Below are 9,779 nucleotides of genomic sequence, written 5' to 3'. Positions count from 1 at the left end.
GGTCTGCTCCGTACTGGCTTCGGCTTGCTCGGCCAGCATCTTGGTCATCATTTTCTTAAACATAACATATATTTGAGGATCAATGTCATCCTCAACTTGCTGTCCTTGACTTTTGGCTGATCGGGGCGAGTCCATTTCTTCTTCTAAAGCGATTGAGTATGCAACACCTTCAACTGATGAGGTTTTCCTTCCGGACCTTGTATGAACCATCAAGTATCACAAAATTTTCTCTCTTGAATGTCACTGATGCTCTCTCTTCAAGGCAGAACTGATGGTTAGGCTTTTGAAGGAAATTTGGTTGGTGAAAAAAATTTGTTGCGAATTTTGGTAGACAATTGAAATAATATCCCATTACTAGGGATTGAATCATCGCTGGAGTTATGACAATTGCGCTGCTATTCTTTGCAAAATAAACAACTGAAAATATGCCTTGTTACCTAGGCGAGGTCGTCAAACCAAGGTGAAATGATGATTAAAGGATTTTTATTGAAAATATGATTTTAATAATACACTTGACAAAGGGGAGGGGGAGAGACAATTTTCCACCACTCCTGATAATCAGAGGACACTCGAGGACCAGAAAAAATAGTAAGAGTAACAAAGAAATCCCAGCCATGTCTGGCAGAATGGTATGCTTCGGACCACTGATCTGATGTGAGATCGAACTCCGGCAAGGCCCCTGATAGTGGGCGAATCTCTACGCACTTCTGACTCTGAGAGAACTGCCTGACACACCGCTCTGAATGGTAGTATGCGCAGAAGAATAGGCCAAGTAGTCTCAACCGCTTGCCGTATACATAAGTATATCTGGGAGGTGATTCCTGACGATCAAAGTAGTCCCATACGACTTCTTCCTCCTGAAGATTATCGATCAAGAACCGGTATCGTGCAACTAGAACAAGCTTTTCACCATTGTATCTGAATGAACTAGCTCGGGCTGGCACATGCCGGAGGAACCAAGATTGCAGGGCATAGGTACATCCTTCGACTAGAATTGATTCTCCAAGTGTGAAACGAGTCAACCCTCGGTATAAAAAGGCGAGTGCGGCCATGGCAATGGAGAGGCGGCTGGTCTGTCGACTTCCCCACCTTCGTAGAAGTTGGACTATCCTGAAATCTATGTAATTTCGTCCATCGGGAAAAAGAGCTAATCCCACTGTGCATAGGACCATCGCGTGCTGGATTCTTTCTCAAGTTGTTCGAGACAATGGGTTGACCTCCGCAAATGCCCAATACTGTCTGTAGATTTCAAGCAGGTCCACATATTCGTTTCCATTCTCCTCGATCAATGGCCAAGACTTGCGTCCTGTCATGCGAGCTAAAGCGTCTGGGGGATCCAGACCCTTGACATTAATAAAAAACTGTTTCTCCAATGGATCTCCAGGCTGACCGGCCAGCTCGGGCAATCCCATGATTTCTGAAAATTCATCTATCAGCAACGTCATTTCTCCCCATGGGAACCAGAAAGTAGAAGTGCTCGGATTCCACCGTTCTGCTAGTGCATGGATCAAATTGCCGTTAACTGTCTGCTTTCCCACTGCGAACGCCAGTTCTAACCCATAATCGTCCAAGTGGTCCGAAAACATACGAGAGAAGTTCTTGAACCATAAATAGTACCACTAGGGAAAGAAGGATCCGGTGCTGAGGACTCGATGCTCGGGAAGGCTTTGTCGCACCTCGTAGGAGATGTGACCCTCAAGGAAGACTGAATCAAGCTGACTGGATGCCATCAGACTGGAAAACACGGAAAATGGGAATAAGAGTTTGGAAAATATAGGAATTTTGAAAAGAATGCAGGCAGGATAAAATGAAGTAGGAAATTCGAGATCCAGAAGAGAGAAAGGATAAAAATCACCTAGAGTTTTGAAGGAAATTAAAGGAAATTTGGAAAATCGTCCAGGGTTTGATGAAATATGAAGGAATACTTCATAAAATGGAAAATGAAGCATTTGAAAAATTGTCCAAGGTTTAAAGCATGGACAGTATATGGAAATGGATTGGGGATTTCTGAAAAATCGTCCAGTATTTTGGAAAATATGGAAAATAACAAGGAAATAACTATAACACATTCAATTGCATCATGCACAAACAAGTATGCACATACAGTATTCCCTGAAAGCTGACTCTAGATGCACAAGTTTCGAAATAGCTGTAGAACCTTAATCCTAACTCTAAGGTTCAGATCATCTGTGTCCAATCATGCTGTGCCTATATACTCAAGCCAAGGCTCGATGTACGTGACATAAAATCAATTTCTCCGGTTCTAGGTTCAAGTTTTCTAACATCCTTGAGCATCTGCCGATATACGTTAGACTATGGCCCTTGGTACGTGGCAGAGGGGTTTTCACCCAAATAGGTGGCCCAGTTGTGAGGCTTTGTCCCGAACTATGGTTCTGGAAGAGAGCCCAGCAACATGAAGACCGGGTAAAGATAGGTGGGGTGGTTTTTGAAAATATGAGCACATGCAATCAAATCAGAAGGCTCTAAAACCTAAAGAGATAGAGATTTTGAAAAATTTGAAGAAGCAAACATTGTTTTCAATCAAACCTAGATTGAGGATGGTTGTATTAGACCTAAGTCTATGTGAGCATGAAACTTTCCTCCTCAATATGGTCCTACCAAACCATACTTAGTCTATATGAGATCCATGTCAGCTGGGTTCAAGTCTAGGCTCCTAGGTTCACATGATATCATGAAATAAAAGCTGACATTCCATGGAACACGTATTTGACAATTTGAACTAAGCAAAGCATTAGATTGATCAGGCGAAGACAGGTCCCATCTCGGTCGCCAAACCTGTTATCATCACAAAATTTTAACTTTTACAAGTCAAACTGACCTTTGAAAAAGATTTTGAAAATAACTCGCCTCCATTTTAAAATGCGGGAAAATTCTGAGGAATGGGACTCGCCTGTCGGTACGAGGTTCAACCGTTCCTGGCGCCTTTATGTAAACACCCCAAATTTTCACCCTCATCCAGTACTTACATTTTATGTGTCATTGCATATCGTTGCATGCATTCGGTATACCATTGCATGGCATTACATGTCATTACATCTCATTTTCGAGATCCAGCACTCTCATTTTCAAAATATTTAATCCAGACTTGGGTTTTTAAAACTTCTCTTTCAAAATTAATTTTAAAACCTGGGTTTTTAATCAACATTATGTCATTTGTCAACCCCCAGGACCTTATATTTTGAAATACTTCCTTAGAAAACAATCTGGATTCATTTTAAATTCAAATTTTAATTGATTTCAATTCTCAGATGAGACCCATTTAAGTGGTGTCGCTTCTGGCTTCCTTTATTTGTCAAATTTCTCAAAATTCAAGAGTTTCAGTCCGGTCAAGGCTCTGTCTCAGAGTCCTGATCCAGTCAAAAGTCTGTTTTGAAGTCTGTTTCACTTCCCTTTTCAATCTTTTCCATCAGTTTTCAAAACATAGGTCATTTTACAGAGTCCAGTTAGTTCAGGACTCTATTTCAGAGTTCGGTCGAGTTAGGAGTCTAACCCTGATTGTGTTTTTTTTAATTTATTTCACCATTTCTTGATAAAATCTTTCGAAAATCCTTTCATCTAGTTTTTAAATCCAAAATCTCAGAGTCCTAAGAGTTTAGGACTCTAACTCGGAGTTCCAGTTCGCTTGAGACCCTATTTTCAAAAATCTTGAATTTCAAATATGGATTTTAACCCCTTTTCAAAGCTGTTTTCAGTGTTTATTTCAAAAATTTCAAAAACTCGATGTGGGCCCACTCAGTTGGCACCATATCCAGAGGAGTTCTGACCCAGTTAGAACCCTATGTCATTTCAAAATGTTAGTTTCAAAGTTTACTTTTGAAAATCTTTTGAAAACTTTCTCAATTTCAAGTTTTAAAATCGCTTTTTGAAAAACTCAAGTAGGGACCACTCGGGGTGGCTCCATATTCGAGTAAGTCAGGGATAGACTAGGGTTAGTCAGTGTCTTGGTTAGTGTTATAGGTTTAGAAGAGTCAAAAGTTATTTCAAAAACTCATTTTGAAGTTTGGATTTTAAAACTAGTGTTTTTAAAGGTTTTTTTTTTAGAACTTTAAAAACCCAAATGTAGAGAATGCCAAGTGGCATCACATTTGGGGGATTTCTAGGATAGTCTAGGGGTTAATTAGGCATTAGTTAGGATAATTTAGGCTAGGGGTAGGATAGTAACTACACCCCAAAATCGCCCCCCTTAGAAGAGTCCAAAAATTTCAAAATTGATAATTTTCAAAACCTAAAAAAAATTTTATAAATTGAGACCCATAGGGGGTCGATTTCTCCAGCCACCTCTTGAGAAAATCTTGGAGCTTCTCTCTCCTCTCCAGCCTTCCTCCATTGCTGCAATTCCAAGGTAAATAATTTCTTCACTTTTTAATATTTTATTTAGTGTTTTTAATGATTTAAACCTAGATTTAGCCTTGGACACCCCTCCTTATATGGATTCAACCAAGATTCAACCTCAAGAACCATCAAGAACGGTCCAAGAAGGTGATCTAACACTGTTTTCTGTGTTTTACAGGGATTCTAATCCATTAGAATCGATTTTAGTATTATTCTTTTCATTATTAACCAATAAAACATGTGATTTACCCTTTTAATGAGTTAAATCCATGTCTTTAAAGGTAACATCAAATTCCAGCCATTGATTCCCTGATTTTTATTTATTTATTTGTTTATCCATGTTTATTACACGTTTTTCAGCATAGAAATAGTTTTTATTTACTGTTTTATGGTTTGTTTTATTGTTTTTTTAATAGTTAATGCATGATTTCTTAAGTTTCTTAGATTTCTGTGTGTTTTAAGTTTAGAACAGTCAAGATCATACTATTTCGGATTGAAGTACTTGCTGTTAATGTCTGATTTTTTTATACGTGATACCTGCATATGTAAATGAGCTACTATAGAAAAATTAGAGATTTTGAAATTCGGTAACCCTGTCAGAAAAGTCAGACATCAAATCGGGTTTTTAAAGCTTTAAAATCATTGTTAAAATCAAGAAGGTAACTTGCTGTTATGATATTTTTCTCATCCTATATCTGATTTGAGATCTGTAAAGTGCCATGGATTCATATTGGTTAGATATATCTACTGTGAAACTTTGAGATTTTTTTATTACTGTTTAGTATTTTTACTCTGTTAGAGAATCTGATTTTAAATTTAAAACTCGTTAGGGTTTACCAAAACCCTAATCAGACTTGTGTTGTTCATAGTTCCCAAACCACAGATCCGATTCATGATCTGTAAAAAGTGAGTATTATTATTTTTCTGTCTACTGTTTACGTCTAAAATTTGAGAGATTTTTGATTAATTTTTACATTTATTTCGGTATTTTCAATCTGAAGTAGCTGTTTTAACCCCTGTTAGGTTTGTTAGATTTTAGTTCAGATTGCCGGACGTGTTTCTCCCTAACCAGAGATGATTTTTCCAATATGTAAATAGGGAAATCTCTTTTTTTCTTCCTAGTTTGTCTCTGTAAAAATTCAGAAGTTTATATGGAGGATTGACCCCTGATTCGGGTCTAACTCTGAAACTGGTCTGTGACCTAGGTTAAAAATAGCTTATTTTAGGTTGTTAATGCAATTTTTGGATTAAAATAATGTCAAAAAAATAGTTTTGCAATTCCAATCTTATTTTAGGGTTATAATAAGTGTCTGTGCCAATTTTTATGAAATTTAGAATTCATTTGATGTCTGAATTAATAAAATTGCAAAATAGGATACTTGGAAGATCCAAAAACATTGATAAAATCACAATTTTGGTGATATTTCTTGATTTTCGTATATAATTTCATGTTTTTAGGGTTTACTCATATCTAGAATCATGTTAGGGTGTTTCATGTTTGATTTTGTGGTTATTTCAAACATAAATCCCAAGTTTTTACCAAAATCTATTTCAGAAAACCCTGATTTCAAGGCCATAGTCTTGCTATCAGGGGCATTTTGGTCATTTGACCTCAATTTCAAAATTCTAAACCCTAATTTTCATATTTTTAATCATGTCATATCTTACTTAGTTCAATTTATCATTATTTATATTTCAAAACTTGCATTTTTACAAAATATCTTTCTAAAAAACCCTAATTTCAAGCCCATAGTCTTGCTATCAGGGGTATTTTGGTCATGTTGACCCCAATTTCAAAATTTCAAATTCTATTTTCATGTTTATTCAATTTTATTTCATATTTTATGATTTTGATTTAAGGGAATCATGGAAAAAGGCTTATATCTAGCAAAATCCAGTAATTTCTAGATATTACTGGATAAACCTAGAAAAGCCAACATATCTTCACTAACAAGTTTTCTAGTTTTGCAGAAACATTGAAGACTTTACTTTCTTTTAAATTCTTGTATTTAAATTTCAATAGTGATGTAATTTGTAATTAAACTTTGGAATAAGAATTTACATTTCCTGCATAGATTAGGATTTGCATTGCATATAGTTTAAACTTTGATATATAACTGCTATGTATGCCAATTCATGCACATTTTATAAATTCACCATGGTCTACACGAATGGCACGTGCACTAGCTCTTATGGAGTTCACAAACTTGGTGGAATTTGTATTTATGGCCATAGTCAGAATACGAATGAGACCCAGATTTATAATCTTCGTATTAACCACATTCAGCCTACACTCTTAGGCTAACTTCAAAATGCACTGCATTTCTCAAAAATACAAAAAGGATTTCCTCAATTCCTCAAAATCAAGTCTTTCAAATCCATATTCATTCAATTTATGCATTTACAAATTTCAATTTCAATTCAGAGAAATCAGTTTTATCAAAAAATTTCTAAGTCTTATTCAAAAATCGATTTTCTCAAAACATTGATTTTCCAATGATATTTCAAGTATTTTCCAAGTTCCAAATTCGATTTTCTAAGTTATATTTTCAATTTCAAAGTTTGAATTCAAAGAAATCAAGTTTTCCAAAGTTATTTCACATTTGTCAAAATCGATTTTCACAAAAATCTCTTGAATACTTCAGAAATCGATTTTCACTTTCTCAAATATTATCTCAACCATGATTCACGATTTTCTAAGTGTTATATTTTCCAAGAATCTCCAAATATTTTCCAATATTCAAATCAAACATCATGTTTTTAAATACGCATTTTTAGAAATTCATAGCACATGCCTGATTCTTTGTGCATTTAGGAATTAGAATATGGTTTAGACAAGTTGAACAGAGCAAAGCAGTAGATTGATCCTTGGTTCAATTACCCCTGGTAAAGGCGCCAGGAACGGTTGAACCTCGTACCGACAGGCGAGTCCCATTCTTCGGAATTATCCCGCATTTTAAAACGGAGGCGAGTTATTTTCAAAAGCTTTTTCAAAGGTCAGTTTGACTCGCAAAAAGTAAAAATTTTGCGATGATAACATGTTTGGCGACCGAGATGAAACCTGTCTTCGCCTGATCAATCTAATGCTCTACTTAGTTCAAATTGTCAAAATCGTGTTCCATGGAATGTTAGCTTTTATTTCATGATATCATGTGAACCTAGGAGCCTAGACTTGAACCCAGCTGACATGGATCTCATATAGACTAAGTATGGTTTGGTAGGACCATATTGAGGAGGAAATTTTCATGCTCACATAGACTTAGGTCTAATACAACCCTCCTCAATCTAGGTTTGATTGAAAACAATGTTTGCTTCTTCAAATTTTTCAAAATCTCTATCTCTTTAGGTTTTAGAGCCTTCTGATTTTCTTGCATGTGCTCATATTTCAAAAATCACCCTACCTATATTGTCCCAGTCTTCACGTTGTTGTGCTCTCTTCCAGAACCATAGTTCGGGATAGAGCCTCACAACTGGGCCACCTATTTGGGTGAAAACCCCCCTGCCACGTACCAAGGGCCATAGTCCAACGTATATCGGCAGGTGCTCAAGGATGTTGGAAAACTTGAACCTAGAACCAGAGAAATTGATTTTATGCCACGTACATCGAGCGTTGGCTTGAGTATATAGGCATAGCATGATTGGACATAGATGATCTGAACCTTAGAGTTAGGATTAAGGTCTTATAGCTATTTCAAAACTTGTGCATCTAGAGTCAGCTTTTAGGGAATGTTGTATGTGCATACTTGTTTGTGCAGAATGTGTTATAGTCATTTCCTTTTTACTTTTCATATTTTCCCAATTTTCCAAAATACTGGACGATTTTTCAGAAATCCCCAATCCATTTCCACATACTGTCCATGCTTTAAACCTTGGACGATTTTTCAAATACTTCATTTTCCATTTTATAAAATATTCCTTCATATTTCATCAAACCCTGGACGATTTTCCAAATTTCCCTTAATTTCCTTCAAAACTTCAGGTGATTTTCCATCCTTTCATTTTCCTGGATCTCGAATTTCTGCTTCATTTTTATCCTGCCTGCAATTTTTTTTCAAAATTCCTGTATTTTCCCAAGTCTTATTCCAAATTTTCAATGTTTTCCAGTCTACTCTGATGGCATCCAGTCAACTCGATTCAGTCTTTCTTGAGGGTCACATCTCCTACGAGGTGCGACAAGGTCTTCCAGAACATCGAGTTCTCAGGACCGGATCCTTCTTTCCCCGGTGGTATTATTCATGGCTCAAGAACTTCTCTCGTATGTTTCCGGACCACTTGGACGATTGTGGGTTAGAACTGACATCCACAGTGGGAAAGCAGACAGTTAACGGAAATTTGATCCATGCACTGGCGGAGCGGTGGAATCCGAGCACTTCTACCTTCTGGTTCCCATGGGGAGTGATGACAGTACTGATAGATGAATTTTCAGAGATTATGGGATTGCCGGTCAGCCTGGAGATCCATTGGAAAAACATTTTTTTATTAATGTCAAGGGTCTGGATCCCCAAGACGCTTTAGCTCGCATGACAGGACGCAAGTCTTGGCCATTGATAGAGGAGAATGGAAATGAATATGTGGACCTGCTCGAAATCTACAGACAGTATGGGGCATTTGTGGAAGTCAGCTCGTTGTCCAGGACAGCTCGAGAGAGAATTCAGCATGCGATGGTCTTATGCACTGTAGGGCTCTCCCTCTTTCCAGACGGATGGAATTACATGGATATCAGGATAGTTAAACTTCTGCGAAGGTGGGGAAGTCGACAGACTAGCCGCCTCTCCATAGCCATGGCCGCACTCGCCTTTTTATACCGAGGGTTGACCCGTTTCACGCTCGGAGAATCCATTCTAGTCGAAGGGTGCACCTATGCATTGCAATCTTGGTTCCTTCGGCATGTGCCATCCCGAGCCAGTTCATTCAGATACAATGGTGAAAAGCTCCTTCCAGTTGCACGATACCGGTTCTTGATCGACAACCTTCAGGAGGAAGAAGTCGTTTGGGACTACTTTGATCATCAGGAATTACCTGCCAGATACACTTATGCTCGCAGCATGCATTACAGATTGCTCGGCCCATTCTTCTGCGCATACTACCATACAGAGCGGTGTGTCAGGCAGTTCTCTGAGAGACAAAAACGTGTAGAGATTCGCCCACTATCAAGGGTCTTGCCAGAGTTTGATCTCACATCAGATCAGTGGTCCGGAGCATACCAATCTGCCAGACATGGCTGGGATTCCTTTGTTACTCTTACTATTTTTCCTGGTCCTAGAGTGTCCTCTGATTATCAGGAGTGGTGGAAAATTGTCTGTCCCACACCCCTTTGTCAAGTGTATTATTAAAATCATATTTTCAATAAAATTCCTTTAATCTTTATTTCACCTTGGTTTGACGACCTCGCCTAGGTAACAAGGCATATTTTTTAGTTGTTTATT

Source organism: Nuphar pumila, chromosome 4 (genome assembly GCF_984573655.1).
Source record: "Nuphar pumila chromosome 4, dmNupPumi1.hap1.1, whole genome shotgun sequence".
NCBI classification, from domain to species: Eukaryota; Viridiplantae; Streptophyta; class Magnoliopsida; order Nymphaeales; family Nymphaeaceae; genus Nuphar; species Nuphar pumila.
Note: the sequence above shows the minus strand (reverse complement) of the source record.